The following is a 14,179-nucleotide window of genomic DNA, read 5'->3' on the forward strand; positions in this document are numbered from 1 at the left end:
AACTGCTGGCAAATAAAATCACTATGACTCCGTGAAAGCACTAACCCAATATGTTGAAAACTTGGAATGTGCACAATACATCACATTTCATGTATCTACGATGAAAGTACTAGCTACACCATGTAGATTGTCCTAGTGAGGACCAGTATGTGGCAATGACAGGCAATGCAATGGCACACTCACAATAGCATGCAAAATAGCATACAGCTATAGCTAAGTGGCCATTCCTAATGGCCACAGATCAAATATCCAAAGCCAGTAATAGACTGACCTGTGTTGGAAAGTAAGATGGCTGAGTCGATGCACGTGCACAACATTTAGATACAGGACTATTGCTCTTGCATATTCACATACTGTGTCCCCATTAGGACACACTTGTGCATTGTACAGATTTAATTTGTGACATCTAGCAAGTCTCACTATTCACTAGGTAACAGAGCTTAACAGTCATGTCCCTAATCAAACAAAAACAGAACCTATCAGCAGTGCAGTCTGTACCAAACTTGTATGACATGGAGTATGGCAATCAAGTCACAGAGTGGTATGTACAACAAAGGTATGTGGTGCAGCATCTGTCAATGTCATTGCAGGGAACCATGTAAATATACAGTCTGCCACTAATAAAGAGGTAATCAAACACACATTCCAACCTCAACTCTGTGTCTCACTCCCTCCACAGGTAACCCAGCCATTGCCCCCATGGAGCTGATACCTGAGACTGCCAGTCCCCCTCAGGAGGATGGCCCCAGTGAGGACAACACACCTGAATTTCTGGACAATGACAACCAACCTGGCCCATATAGGACACCCGGTCAGTCAACGACTCCCTGCCTCACCCTGCCCACATCAACACCCCCCCCATCCCTGGTGCAACCACATCACAACAAACCATTGCCCCCCCATCAACCTCTGTCCTAAGGCCTGTTCAATCTATTGTGTGCCCCACAATACAGGGACCTGAGTCGAACCTTGACATCCCTGACAATAAAGGCCCTGCTACCTCTGGGAGGGGGCACACTGTGCCAGGGGCCTTGGCAGCTGGTGGATGGGTGCATGGGAGGAATGCTGTGGGCCAGAGTTTTGGGCCTTAAAGGGACTCCACTGAACAGGAAACCATTTCCCAAGTCATGGGAACATACCAAAGTTTCCAGGACAGGATGGGCCAAATTATCACCATATTGGGGAGAATCAAAGGCTGCAGATGGAATATCACCAGGAAGTCATGCAGCAGTGGCAGGCACATATTTCCACCATGGCTACCATTGCAGGGGTGCTGAGGGACATCAATACCATCCTCATTGGTTTCACAACACACCATCGGGCCCCTTCCACTAGCAACTACATCTGCGGCAGCTAGTGGAATGGAGGCCCTGCCAGTGGAAACACATGCCTCAGATACCCCTTCCACTGTAGCTGAGGACCCTCCCCCCTCAAATGTGGATGTCCACCCAGACATCCGGTTGGAGCAGATGCCAAGACCAAACCTACTGCCAGGAAGTAAACCTCTCCTGATATGGCACCCTTGTGTGCTGCTGAGACACCCAGTAGACTGTTCTGAGATATGACTCCATTTTCCCATGGTACAAGGACACTGGACTTATGTAACCAACTTGTGCAGCTGCTACTCTGATGAATCCATCTACCATGACCTAACTCATCACACTTTTTTCATTTAAGCACTTAGATTTTTACCTTCACTATCCTGGTATGCACAAAAAATCACAATTGAACACAGCTACTGTATATGTGTCTTTTATAATACACCAATTGCCATGCTTGCCAACTGTGGTCAGGTCATGCCCTCCTGCATCAAACATCTAGTGTAATGGTCATCTGACGGAGGCTCCCTCAGCAGGATACATATTACAACAGAAATGTCACAGGACAGATGCCAGTGAGGTTGCAATCCAGGCAAACACCATAGTATAGTCAGTAGTCCAATCTGCAAATAGAGCATGACACACAGTACTATCAGGATGGAAGGCATGGTGGCATACAATGCACACATACAGGTAACAGAGGTCATGCCCATGGTAACCCACCTACAAAGCAGGGGCCCCCTGATTGACCTATATATCACTAGGTGCAGACTCTTCACATACACATACCATAGCTACATGATCACATAACCCATGGAACACTCATATGACATCACTAAGGACCTAATACATTAACCATACACTAACATCGGGCCATAACTGTAGGATTTTTACTCACATTTGTCACTATACAGTTATCTGCACCTTGGACTGGAACGTCAGAATTCAAACACAGCTAGGCCATATGGTCATCTCAAAGTACTCCACCCACTGTGTAGTCAGAGGCCATGATCCTAACTTTACACATGGGCCACAAACTTCAACTGACATCTAATACACCATTTCACATCCCCTTAACCCTACTGATAATAGGAAAGGACTAAGCAGTCACTGTCCCACTTGTATCTTCATGCAAGTGGGACAGTGACTGCTTAGTCCTTTCCTATTATCAGTAGGGTTAGGGGGGAGTACAATCATGTTTCCAGCCCACTGTAACTAAATCCATTTTACCAGCTATCTGTCATGTACAACTCTCATGGCTGTCATCTATTACCATTGCCTACTGACAATGAATACCTCAAGCCATAGGTTGCAGAGCCAAACATGAAATTGCAACTTCCATTGAGAGGAAAAAAAGAGAATAGGAGAATGCAAGAAACAGCTCAATACTGATTAGTTCATTACAAAAGTGAAGGTTAGAATCAGATGTAACAATATATGTTTGAGCTGACCCTCTATTACTGTACACCTTTCAATCGATCCGTCTGCTTCCACAACTCACACATAGGCATTGGAGCTCATTACACCCCCACTGATATTTCAAGTCAGGAAGTGTAATAGCAGCCACCCACTTCACAATGTGCACATTCAACACCAGTAAAGGTCCACTTTATATACCTGTATTTCAGTGGAAGTACTGATGAGCTCTGTCCTAGAGTCAGCTGCTCCTTCTTTCTCTGGCTCTTCACCACTTGCCATATCAGCATTTTCAGCCACTGGTCCAGCTGCCTCTCGCTCATCTGCTATCAATGGTATCTGACATCTCAGGGCTAGATTGTGGAGCATGCAGCAGGCAACGATTATTTGGCATACCTTGTGCGGTGAGTAGAGGAGGGCACCTCCAGATAGGCTCAGGCACCTGAATCTTGCCTTTAGGAGCCTGAATGTTTGCTTGATTACATGCCTTGTCTTCCCGTGGGCCTCATTGAAACAGAGTCCCCCTGACGTCGCTGGGTACCTCACTGATGTCAACAGCCAAGGAAAGTTTGGATAGCCAGAGTCACCTGTGAACACAATTGTAGAACAAATAATAAACATTATAGCAAGCTATATTGTGATGACAGGTGACATAACACTGAAACACACACTACAATGCATACTTACCAAGCAGCCAGGCGCTCTCTGTTTGTAGTTGAAAGATGGGAGGTATGCAATAGGGATTGCAAATTGTTAGCCTCAGATCTGGCTCCAACTGTGTACATAGATCCATGATAGCATATCGATTCAGACAATATGTCTGGATGAAATACCTGTCCTCAATGGTTGCCAGGTCTACTAGTGGGTGGTACACTGGTGGATGTTTCACTCTCCTCATGGCAGGATAACTATGTTGAGAGGAGAGAACATACAATGAGTTATGCAGTAGCATACATCATCAACACATTGTATATTACCTGACACCTAACATCTTCAGAGAATGTGTAGAACTGCTGACACATAAAATACAGACCCTAGCTATGCACCTAATTCACCCTCAGAGTTGCACATTGACTAACATGTAAGTTAGATTGTACACATGAAACCTATGTAATTGTACAAGTGTGTGCGACTTACCTGTCTTGCACTAATCACACATAGGCTATTGACCTCCTAAGGTCGATCTCTGTGGGCCAGTCGACCATTGTGAATGTCATCCAGGGACTGACAACTCAAGTCCAGCAGAGCATTGCATTCCTGGAGGGCATTCATGGTGCACTGGCTGGCCTACAGAGATCCTTTCAGGCTTTGCCCTCCACACTGATGGCAGCCTGTCAACCTTTCTCTTCTATCTCCCCTCCACCTTCCTCTTCCCAATCCCAAACCCCTCTTCCCACCACCAGCATGCACACAAACACCCACATGCAGACACACCAACACTCACTATCTGCACTGACTCCCCCACCACTCCCACCTTCACAGACACTACACTGGACACACCTGCAGACACCGTACCAACATTCACTGATACAGCCACAACTCCTATCCTACCCACAGTCACCACAATAGCAGACCCGCAGACATCCACCCAAGTCACCACATTTGCAGACACCACAGATACGCCTACATGCAGCACAGCCACCATACCTGCAGTCACCACCCCAACAGACAGTCACCCATCCACAACGGCATCTCCCAGCACCTCCAACCCTCCTCCTCCCAAGACACAAATGCCCACACTCACCCACCCAACAGACACCCAGCACACACAAGCGTACCTTGCACACACATGCACCCAAGACATCCACCAAAACACCTCTTACAACCACTCCCTCTCCCTCCACTCCCAAAACCTTTTGCCATGACTGTCCCCGTGTGTCAAAGAAATGTTTCCTCTCTGAGTTGTCCCCGAGTCCCTTTTCCCTACTCCTCTCCCACCTCCTGTGACTCCCCAAAAGATCCTTGTCCCTCCCCAAGACCAGCCCTTCCACCTCCAAGTCCTCCCCTGGCCCACCTGCAGGCAGCCATGCCCCCAGCAAGAAGTCGACCTCTCCCAAGAGTTCCCAGCCATCCCCTAAGCCTTGACCTAAGCCCCCCCAAGCCCAAAGATCCACCTCCCAAACCTAAGCCCAAATTCCGTGTAATCTCCCCCAAACCCAGAGGTGCCTGCTTGCTCCCTTGACGCCCCTACCTGGGAACATTGTATGACAGTCAGGAGTCAAGTAAGGGCACTTGAAAGTGCCATATGTGCATGATGCACATATGTGTTTGGACTGGCTATGGCCTTCTCATTAAGTACATAGTTCTATATAGCTATTTATTTATTGTCATGCATGTGGGCCAACCAGTTGTTGGCTCCAAGGTTACATTTTTGTCCTGCCTTTCATTCCTTATGGCTGTTTTAGTCTTGGCTGTTTTAGTTTGTGTGTGAGTATGTTTTGTGGGTGTGGTGGTTGTGCTGCCCAGTCACAACTGGTAGCATGTGTGGGTGTGTGCATTGCATTTGTCAAGCAGTGATGGCTGTGTATTGTGTGATGGGCATGTATGAGTTTAAGACATGGATTTATGTTGATATTGTATGTAGTGATTGTGTTGACATGTTATTTGGAATGTGGTGTGTGCCCTTTTGTGGTTGCACTGTGTGCGTGAGTGTGTTTGGTGATTGGTATGTCAGATCCGTTGTGATGTGTGTTTGCAGGGTATGATGTATGCCTCGTTGTATGGATGTGTGATTGTGTTTGTTGGTTCTCTGGTGTTGTTGGGCAAGCAGGAGCAGCAGGAAGACGTGTAGCTCAGGTTCTATGGCAGCTCAAGACGGGTACGTGTTCCTGAAGGTGAGTGTCTCCTTTTATAGAGTTGGTTTCTGCCACGGTTTCTGTGGTGGTGCGATCACGGCAGAAACTTTGGCTATGTGCAGCCTTGTAATCTGTCGCCGGGAACATGGTCTCCACTGGGCTGAAGGTGGCTACCATCGTCCATGGCAGCCTGACCGCACTGGGGGTGCCGGTGGTGGTTTGGCTGTATTCTATTGGGAAGACAGCCATGGTCATAATTTGGCAGTCTTCTACGCCAGCCTATTGGTGGTACAACCGCCACCGCCAACATGATGGTCATGAGACCGCTGAACTCGTAATGCCCCCCTAAATGTTTAGGAGAATACAGCACATGCTAAGGAGAAAGAAAAGTACCAGAATAATACTTAAAAAAGCTGTGTGGAATCACACAGATGCTCACTGGGACAAAGGACAGCAAAAGTGGAGAAATGTGTAGTCAAGGGATCTAGATTGTACCTGTTAGGTTCATCAGCAGATGGACTTCTAGTCACAGCCTTGGAGCGATGGGAAAATCCGCGAGTCCAAGTTTTGACTGACCTTGTCTGCCAAAGGTAGGGGCGAGCCCTTCTGGTAGCCACGATGGCACCGACAATGGAACATCTAAGCAGATATTGTGTCCTCAAGAAGGAGCCCCCAAGAGCAAAATCCCACAAGGGAAAAAATCTCTGATGGGCATCAGAGACTCCTGGGAGGCTGATGGGGACCAGTACTGATGGTAGAAGACCAGGAGTGCAGCTAGGCTTAGAGGGTGCAGATAAAGCTAGAATGCCTAACCAGGAAAATAGAACGGATAAGAATGGAAGCAACAGGACCAAGAATCACAAGCCGAAGCAAGGAGACACCAGCAGGAGTGGTGATACACCAGCAGGAACTGGGATACACCCACATGCATGAAGACACACCAGCAGGAGCGAGGAGTGTTGCAATGCAAAGGAAAAAGACAGTTCTGCTTCATATATGCCCAAAACAGGAAGTTACATAGAGGAAGAAATAAGGCCCCCAAGATGGATTGGGAATCCTGGCAGGAATACATGATAGAGCCTCAATGATGGATAAGTTAAGTAAAAACCCTTCTTGCAGAGTACAAGAATATGGTCCTCAAAAAGAAGAACGGTTCAGTCCAGCCAACAAGCGAGGCGAATAATGGCCTTCTGCAGCCCCTTGAAGGACTCCCCAGGCTGCAGTTAAGTGTTTAGTGTATCCTGCTGTATAACATGTGATGCCAGAGAGGCAGTGGAGTTAGCTGTGGGTCATGCTGCAACCTGTGGGGTGACAGTAACCAGACATAACTACAGAAAAGACTAAAAAGAACAAGGTAAATGATGTTGAGGGAGCTGCAAAGAATTCTGACACTGATAGTGAACAGGGCATTTATATTTTGGATGCATTATTGGCTGCGTGTTCGCCACTATATGTGGCCCCTGCAACAAATAATGAAGGTGCTTCGACTAGTGGTGCTACAGTGGCTACTGCCCCTGTCGAGCCAAATGTGATTCAGATTAAGTGACTATTGCAGGTGACACAGCATGTTGTGCAACCTGTCATATCTAATATTGTCCTTGCACAAGCTGAGATGCTTTCTACAATGATACCTCCAGGTGTTACTGCTTCTATTTTGTCTGTACCAGCACCTGATACTAGAGTGATAAATGCTCAGCCTTTAGAGATCCAAAACAGAAACTGCACCTCTAAACATTGTCCCAAATAATGTGGTTTGATGAGCTGTTGCGGCAACACCTGCAACAGGGTACAACCCTACATCACAGAATTCCCAAATTGTTGCCTGCACACCACCACAAACAATTCAATCATTGAGAGAAAGGAGAAGAATTTTCTTGATGACACCGATAGCACATGAAGAGACAAATTTATTTGAAGATGGAATTTTTACACCATGTTCTGAGGAAAATACAGAAAAAAGGACAGGGAGTGCAGAACTACAAGCTGTCACCCCATAGTCTGAAAAGGAGAGAACATTAAATGTCCCAAAGTTAAAGGTTGGAATAGAAGAAATAATTAAGGGATGTTTAGACATTGAACACATAAATCAGAGAACAACTAATTTACCCGAAAAAAGAGATTACAAGGTGAGCAGCTGCTACACACAACAGATTAACTGAACTGGTGAGGAAATAGGAGGTTGATCGTTCAAACAGTGTCCCATTGCAAAGACATTTCAGACCACAGCTAGATGATGAAACAATTGAGACATGCAAATCAGCAAATTGATAAAATGCATCTCTAAATGAAGCAAATTCAAGAAATTAGGGAGCTCATGGCTAAGGAAGTAGGAGAAGAAAAAGAGACAACCAAATGCAGCTAAGGCAAATGGTAAGCCACCGCCAGGTCCCCTTGATGAAGAAGCTTTGACTTTCCCAATGAGAGAAGTACGAGGTGGAGGGTATGTACATGTGCTTGAAGAACATTTAATCACACTCATTTTGTGTGAGAGAGGATTGAGAAAATATTTTCATGATGGGAACAGTAAGATACTGTTTCCCTAACAAATCACTCTCAACTAAGGTACCCTTCCACCCTGAGATAAAAGGTTATTAAAAATAGTAAATTGATTACCTTGCTTAGATTATTCGGAAGAAATATTAAATATTTTTATTTTAGACCTTCACACACCATATTGGTGTCATGCTTCATCATCGAGTCACCTCCGGGGCTCTAAAAACCAAGGTGGGCTCACACATCTTCCAGTGAGCACTTTGGATAAAGCTCTGGATCTAACAGGGAGTATGTATAAAAATACCTAGTGGTTACCCCAGTATTCCTTCATGTTGGGTACCACTGGTAAAATTAAAAAGTTTAAAAAGTTGGGTTATGTGGGGAGGGGCGACTATCCCTGTACCCTAGAAATAGTCAGACATTTTTCAGCCCTTTTTCATAGCCCTCATGGGGTCCTGGACTTTCATCAGGACTGTGGTTTAACTCTGTTTTTTCAAAATTCTTATCACTAATCTGAGCAGTCCCATAATCTTTATTCAGTCATTGGTTGTTATTCACATGTGTGGGATATGGACAAAAACATACAAAATGTGAGGCCGGCCTTCTTTCCCACGCCTCTAATCTGGAGGAATGCCAATGTGTTTTAGCTCCAAGATGGTCAAATCACCTTATACAGGGCTGGTGTGACAAGTCCCTGTTGTCACACTCAATCCAAGATTTGTGTGTCGCTGGCCACCTAACTTTTCACCAAATGTGCCTGTGCTAGTCACAGAACAAGCAGAAAAGACTTAAGAAGTTTCTGCTCGGTCAGATTAAGCTGGCACAGAAAGGTTTTCAGAATCAGTCCTTTGCAGAAAACTCAAATGGAATGTGGGGTGATTTTTTCAAGCTGGAGTTCAAGAAGCTTAAGAAGGAGTTGAGGTTTCACAAGGTAGATGTGTTCCAGTTTATCTGAATTCTGGTATAGAAGGTGCACGTTGAAGAAGTTGACTACTTCTCATTTCTGTAACAAAATTGTGCATTGGAAAATGGAGTATAGGCTGAGTCCAAATAGATTAAGTGTAGATGGTCAAATGCAAGGAGGAAATCAAATGAAGATGCAAAACATACCTGTTCAGCAAATGCAAGTGCCAATGCAGCCACAGGTTCCAATGGTGCAGATTCTGCAAACACTGATAGTCCCACAGAATATGGGAACCCCTAGATTTAATGTGAATCAGATATCCAGAGAAAAAGCAACTACAGTGCAGAACAAGAACCCCTTTCAACAGTACCCCATGTTGGACAGTGATAGTTTGGCTCTGACTATTCCCATTGACATTGCCTGAGGGTGGAGTGGGGAAAGATTGCATACTTGGCGCAGTCTTAGAAGTACACCAGAGAGGACAATTTGTAGATAGAGAAGTTAATAGCCACCAAGTGTAATTTCTTATCGACACCGGAGCTACATGTTCCACTGTTAGAACAGCGGATATCCCAGACCTACCCCTCTTGGGAAAGACAATCATTGTTGTGGGAGTTACAAATTAACAAATTACATAGCCAGTGTCACAGACAGGCCTTGTCAAAATAGGTTCATTTGGTGAAAATCATCAGTTTGCTGTTTGTAATTCCAGTCCTGTAAATCAATTAGGGAGTGATTTGTTATGCAAGTTAAATTGTACAATTTACTGTAAATGGGATGGTGCTGAATTTCAAATGCATGATGAAGATTTTGAATTTATCATGGCCCGACAAGGAAAAGCTGTAGGAGTGTATCCAGTAAGGACAACATAGGATTTACCTCCTGATTTCAAAGAAACAGTGAACCCAGAAGCATGGGATTTTACAGGAAAGGATATTGGACACTACCATATAATTTAAGCCCACAGACAGTGACAAGAATAACACCAGTAACTGTAGACATGTTAATGAAAGGGATTTCTTTTTTAATTGTTGGAATCCCTTGCAATTCTCTGATCATGGGTTTACAGAAGCCTAATTGTAAATGTCAGATTGTATAAGATCTTCACAAGATTAACCACATTGTTGTTCCTTGTTGTCCTGTGGTACAGAATCCAACTACAAATTCCAAACACAGCGGAATGGTTTACAGCTGTGGATCGCTGGCAGGCCTTCTTTTTTATCCCATTGATTGAGGACAGCCAGTTCATTTTCTAATTTGTATTCCAAGATAGAGTTTTGGCATGATGTCAAGCTCCACAAGGGTACACAGAGAGCTCATCCATTTTCAATCAGACCTTGAAAAAGAATCTTGAATATCTGAAAATGTCTTGCAGATCAGTTCTTATGCAATATATTGATAGTCTACTTGTGCCATCAGACACTTGAGAAACGTGCAGACATGATATGATTGCTTTGTTGAATATCCTAGCGGAGAACAGGCATAAGGTGTCTCAAGGGTGAACTACAATGCTGTCAAAAGGAAGTGCAATACTTGGGACATATCATTGAGAATGGACCAAGAAAAGTGCCACAAGAAAGAGTGGAAACTATCCTTAAGTGGATTAAGAGAGAAGTCGAGATGTTTGTGGGAATGATTGGCTTCCGAAGACTGTGGATACCAAACTTTCCCTAATGGCCAAACCTTTCCTGAGGCTGACAAACAATGATATGTCTGATCCACCTCCATGGGACTATAATTGCTTGAAAGCTTCCCTAAAGCTGGGAGAAAGCCTCTGTTGTGGTCCAGCACTAGGAATGCCTGATTACTGTAATATGTTCACATTGTTTTGCAGTAAGAGGGAGAGCTGCATTCTCTCAGTGCTTACTCAGGCATGGAGATTCACAAAGACCTGTGGCTTATTTTTTGATTACCCTTGACTTTGTAGCTGAGGGCCACCTAGTTGCCTTAAAGTGGATGCAGCAGTTGGTGACAATATTGAGAGGTGTGACACTATAGTGATGGGACATTCAACTGTTATGGTGCCTCACTCCATTGATGTTCTGCTTACCTGAACCAAAACACAGTATATGACAAACAGCAGACTTACAAAGTACAAACAGCAGATACTTGCTGCTGGAAATGTAGAACTAAGGTGTTGTTGTAAATTAAATCTGGAAACCCTTTTGCTGATACCTGAAACTGTGAATGATGATGATGATGATGAACATGATTGTCTAGATGTCACAAATTTCTGCATTAAAAGACCAGACATAAAAGATGAACCTTTGGTAGAGCCTGATTATGTAATTTTTGTGGACGATTCATGTCTGAGAAACAATGAGGGTACCCTGAGAGCAAATTACACTGCCTGAACATTTTACAAAGTTGTGGAAGCTTCTTGGCTTTGAGGTGTTACCTCGGCACAAATGGCCAAACTGATTGCCCTTACGAGAGCTTGTAGTCTATCAGCACAATTGAGAGTAACTATATTTACAGATATAGTCAGTATGGCCTTGGTGTGGTTCATGACTTTGGATGGCTATGTTCACAAAGAGGTTTCATGACCTCACCTGGCTTGTCTATCAGAAATGGCAAATGTAAAAAGACTGCTGATGCCCTATAAATGCCTACAGAAGTTGCAGTAGTAAAATGTGCCAATCGCTGAAGTGACAATGATTATGTCACAGCTGGAAACAGATATGCTAATGAAGTCACATGATCTTGAGCACTTGTGGCTTGTACATTTAGGCCCTCATTATAATATCGGCGTTAAAAACTGCCTACTTCCGCGGCAATGGCTGCCAAAAGACCGTCTCCATGGCTACCATCCGTCCGCCATATTATGACCACAGTCAGATTTCCGCCACAAGAAGGGTGGAAATCCGTCTGTGGCCATACTGGCGGATGGCGGTAAGGTGGCACTGATACCACCAGCAGCGCCACGCCAGTAGACCGCCGCCAGTCTTATTATAAAAAATAATGCGGCCTGGCGGTGTTCTGCTGGAGGGCGATGTCCTGCCGGAAGACCCCCTGGATCCAGGTAAGTCGGGTGTCTGACAGGGGAGGGGGTGGGGGTGCTGTATGCATGTATGTGTGAGTGTGTGCATGTTTGAGGGTGTGTGTGTTAGTGTTTATTGCATGCCTGAATGTATGGAAGTGTGAGTGCGTGTATGTATAGATATCGGAATGCGTGTCTGCGGTTATGTTTTGAAGTGTATGTGTGATTGCATGCGTGTATGTGTGAATGTGTGTGTGAATGGGGTTGTGGATGTAGGGGTGGGTCGTGTTTGGAGAGGTAGGCGGGTGGGGGGGTTAGTTTGGAGAGGTAGGGGGGCTGTTTGGAGAGGTAGGGGGGTACCGCCTCCTATCAGTGACAGGGAAGGAGTTCCCTGTCACTGATAGGGCCTACTGCCATGGTTTTTGTGGCATTACGAATGCCACGAAAACCATGGCGATAGGCGGGGTTATAATCCCGCAGGCAGCACAATGACGGCTGCCGGGCTGGACATGGTCATCTCCGGCCCAGGGACTGCTACCGCCATGGCGGTCGGAGTGGTACATTATCAGGTTGGCTTAAGCCAACCCACCAATGTCATAATGTGGCAGTAAGTACGCCAGCCTGTTGCTGGTACTACCGCCACATTAACGCTGACCGCCAGGGTCATAATGAACCCCCTTAATGTGGCATGTACATATGAGTATGAGGAGGACACTGCTTTTTCAATGTTGTCAGTGCTGATACTTGGGAAGAATTAAAGAGGTTACAGGAAGAGGTTTCAGAAAGAGAGGAGCAGGGTTGGATTAGAGCAGGATGTGGCAAAAATGCAGATGACATTTGGATTTCAGCAGATGGAAGACCAGTGCTGCCAGACAGTCTGCTGTTTCTCATGACACATCACGTTCATGGTCTCTACACACCATGGGAGAGATGCAATGGTGAGATTGTTCAGACAAAATTGGTTTAACCCCAAATTAAGGATGCTTGTAGAAAAATTGTGCCATTGGTGTGTGACATGCCAACAGAAGAACATAGCGAAAAGAACACCAGTAACATTGAGTCACATAGGAAGATCAGGTGGTTCCTTTAACAAAATGCAGATGGACTTTATTGAGATGCCTGTTTGTAAGGAGCTAAAATCAATCAATCAATCAATCAATCAATATTTGTAAAGAGCAGGTACTCACCCATGAGGGTCTCAAGGCGCTGGGGGGGAGGGGAGAGGCCTCATCCAAAAAGCCACATCTTGGGGTTCTGCCTGAAAATGGTGAGCGACGTGGTTTGTCTGAAGTGCAGGGGGAGGTTGTTCCAGCTCTATACTGCAGTGTAGGTGAAAGATCGTCCTCTGGCGGTGATTTTGCGGATGCAAGGGATGGGGGCCATCTGGGCGGAGCAGAGGGATCTGGCAGGGGTGTGGAAGGAGATGCGGTGGTTCAGGTAGGCTGGTCCTGCATTGTATATGGCTTTGTACGTGTGGGTGAGAAGCTTGAAGGTGATTCACTTCTCGACCGGTAGCAGTGGAGGGTCCTCAGGTGTTGGGAGATGTTTTCTTGGTGAGGGAGGTCCAGAATGACTCTGCCAGCGGCACCCTGGATGAGTTGAAGTTTTTTGATGTTCCTAGTTGAAGTGCTGGTGTAGAAGGCGTTGACGTAGTCGAGCTTGCTCGTGACTAAGGCGTGGGTGACTGCCCTGCAACAGTTTGCTGGGATCCATCTGAAGATCTTCCGAAGTTTGCGGAGTGTGCGCCAGCAGGAGGAGGTGACAGAGTATAATGGCGGGTAATGTATAGGGAGGAGTTGAGGATGATTCCTAAGTTGTGGGCATGCTCAGTTGGTGCAGGGGGGGGGTGCTGAGGGATATGGGATACCAGGAGTTGTCCCAAGCTGAGGTGGCGTTTTTGAAGATGATGAGCTCCGTCTTGTCGGAGGTGAGCTTGAGGCAGCTTTCTCTCATCCAGGTGGTGACGGCTTCCGTTCCTGCGTGAAAGTTCCTTAGTCCAAGAAGACACACAAGTTTTAGATGCAATGGATTGCTACGTCTGTGCTCCTTCATCTTTGTCAGCTGCAGAAGAGGGGGCATCCCATCACATATGTTTGTCATGTTCATTCACATGTAGTATTTTAGTTAGTTTAGTATATAGGCAGGAACACTTCAAGTAAAACTTTATTCCAATTTCGACATGATTCTTTTGAAAGTTCCTTTACTGAGAAGCATGAATCTACATCCACAGGCATAAGAAATGGACACAGCTTGATATTATTTTAGACCGTCC

At 45.5% G+C, this 14,179-nt stretch overlaps 1 long non-coding RNA gene across 1 annotated transcript in view; it reads right to left on the reverse strand.

Moving 5' to 3' along the window:
* Positions 1-2,939: 2,939 nt before the first annotated feature.
* LOC138267396 (uncharacterized) overlaps positions 2,940-14,179 on the reverse strand; it is a 140,563-nt gene continuing 129,323 nt past the window's right edge. The window contains exons 3-4 of the long non-coding RNA XR_011199793.1: positions 3,423-3,643; positions 2,940-3,322 (exon numbers count right to left, since the gene is read on the reverse strand). This is a non-coding gene — a long non-coding RNA (uncharacterized lncRNA). The remainder of the gene's footprint in view (positions 3,323-3,422; positions 3,644-14,179) is intronic.

The sequence above is a fragment of the Pleurodeles waltl genome, chromosome 12, assembly GCF_031143425.1.
Source record: "Pleurodeles waltl isolate 20211129_DDA chromosome 12, aPleWal1.hap1.20221129, whole genome shotgun sequence".
NCBI classification, from domain to species: domain Eukaryota; kingdom Metazoa; phylum Chordata; class Amphibia; order Caudata; family Salamandridae; genus Pleurodeles; species Pleurodeles waltl.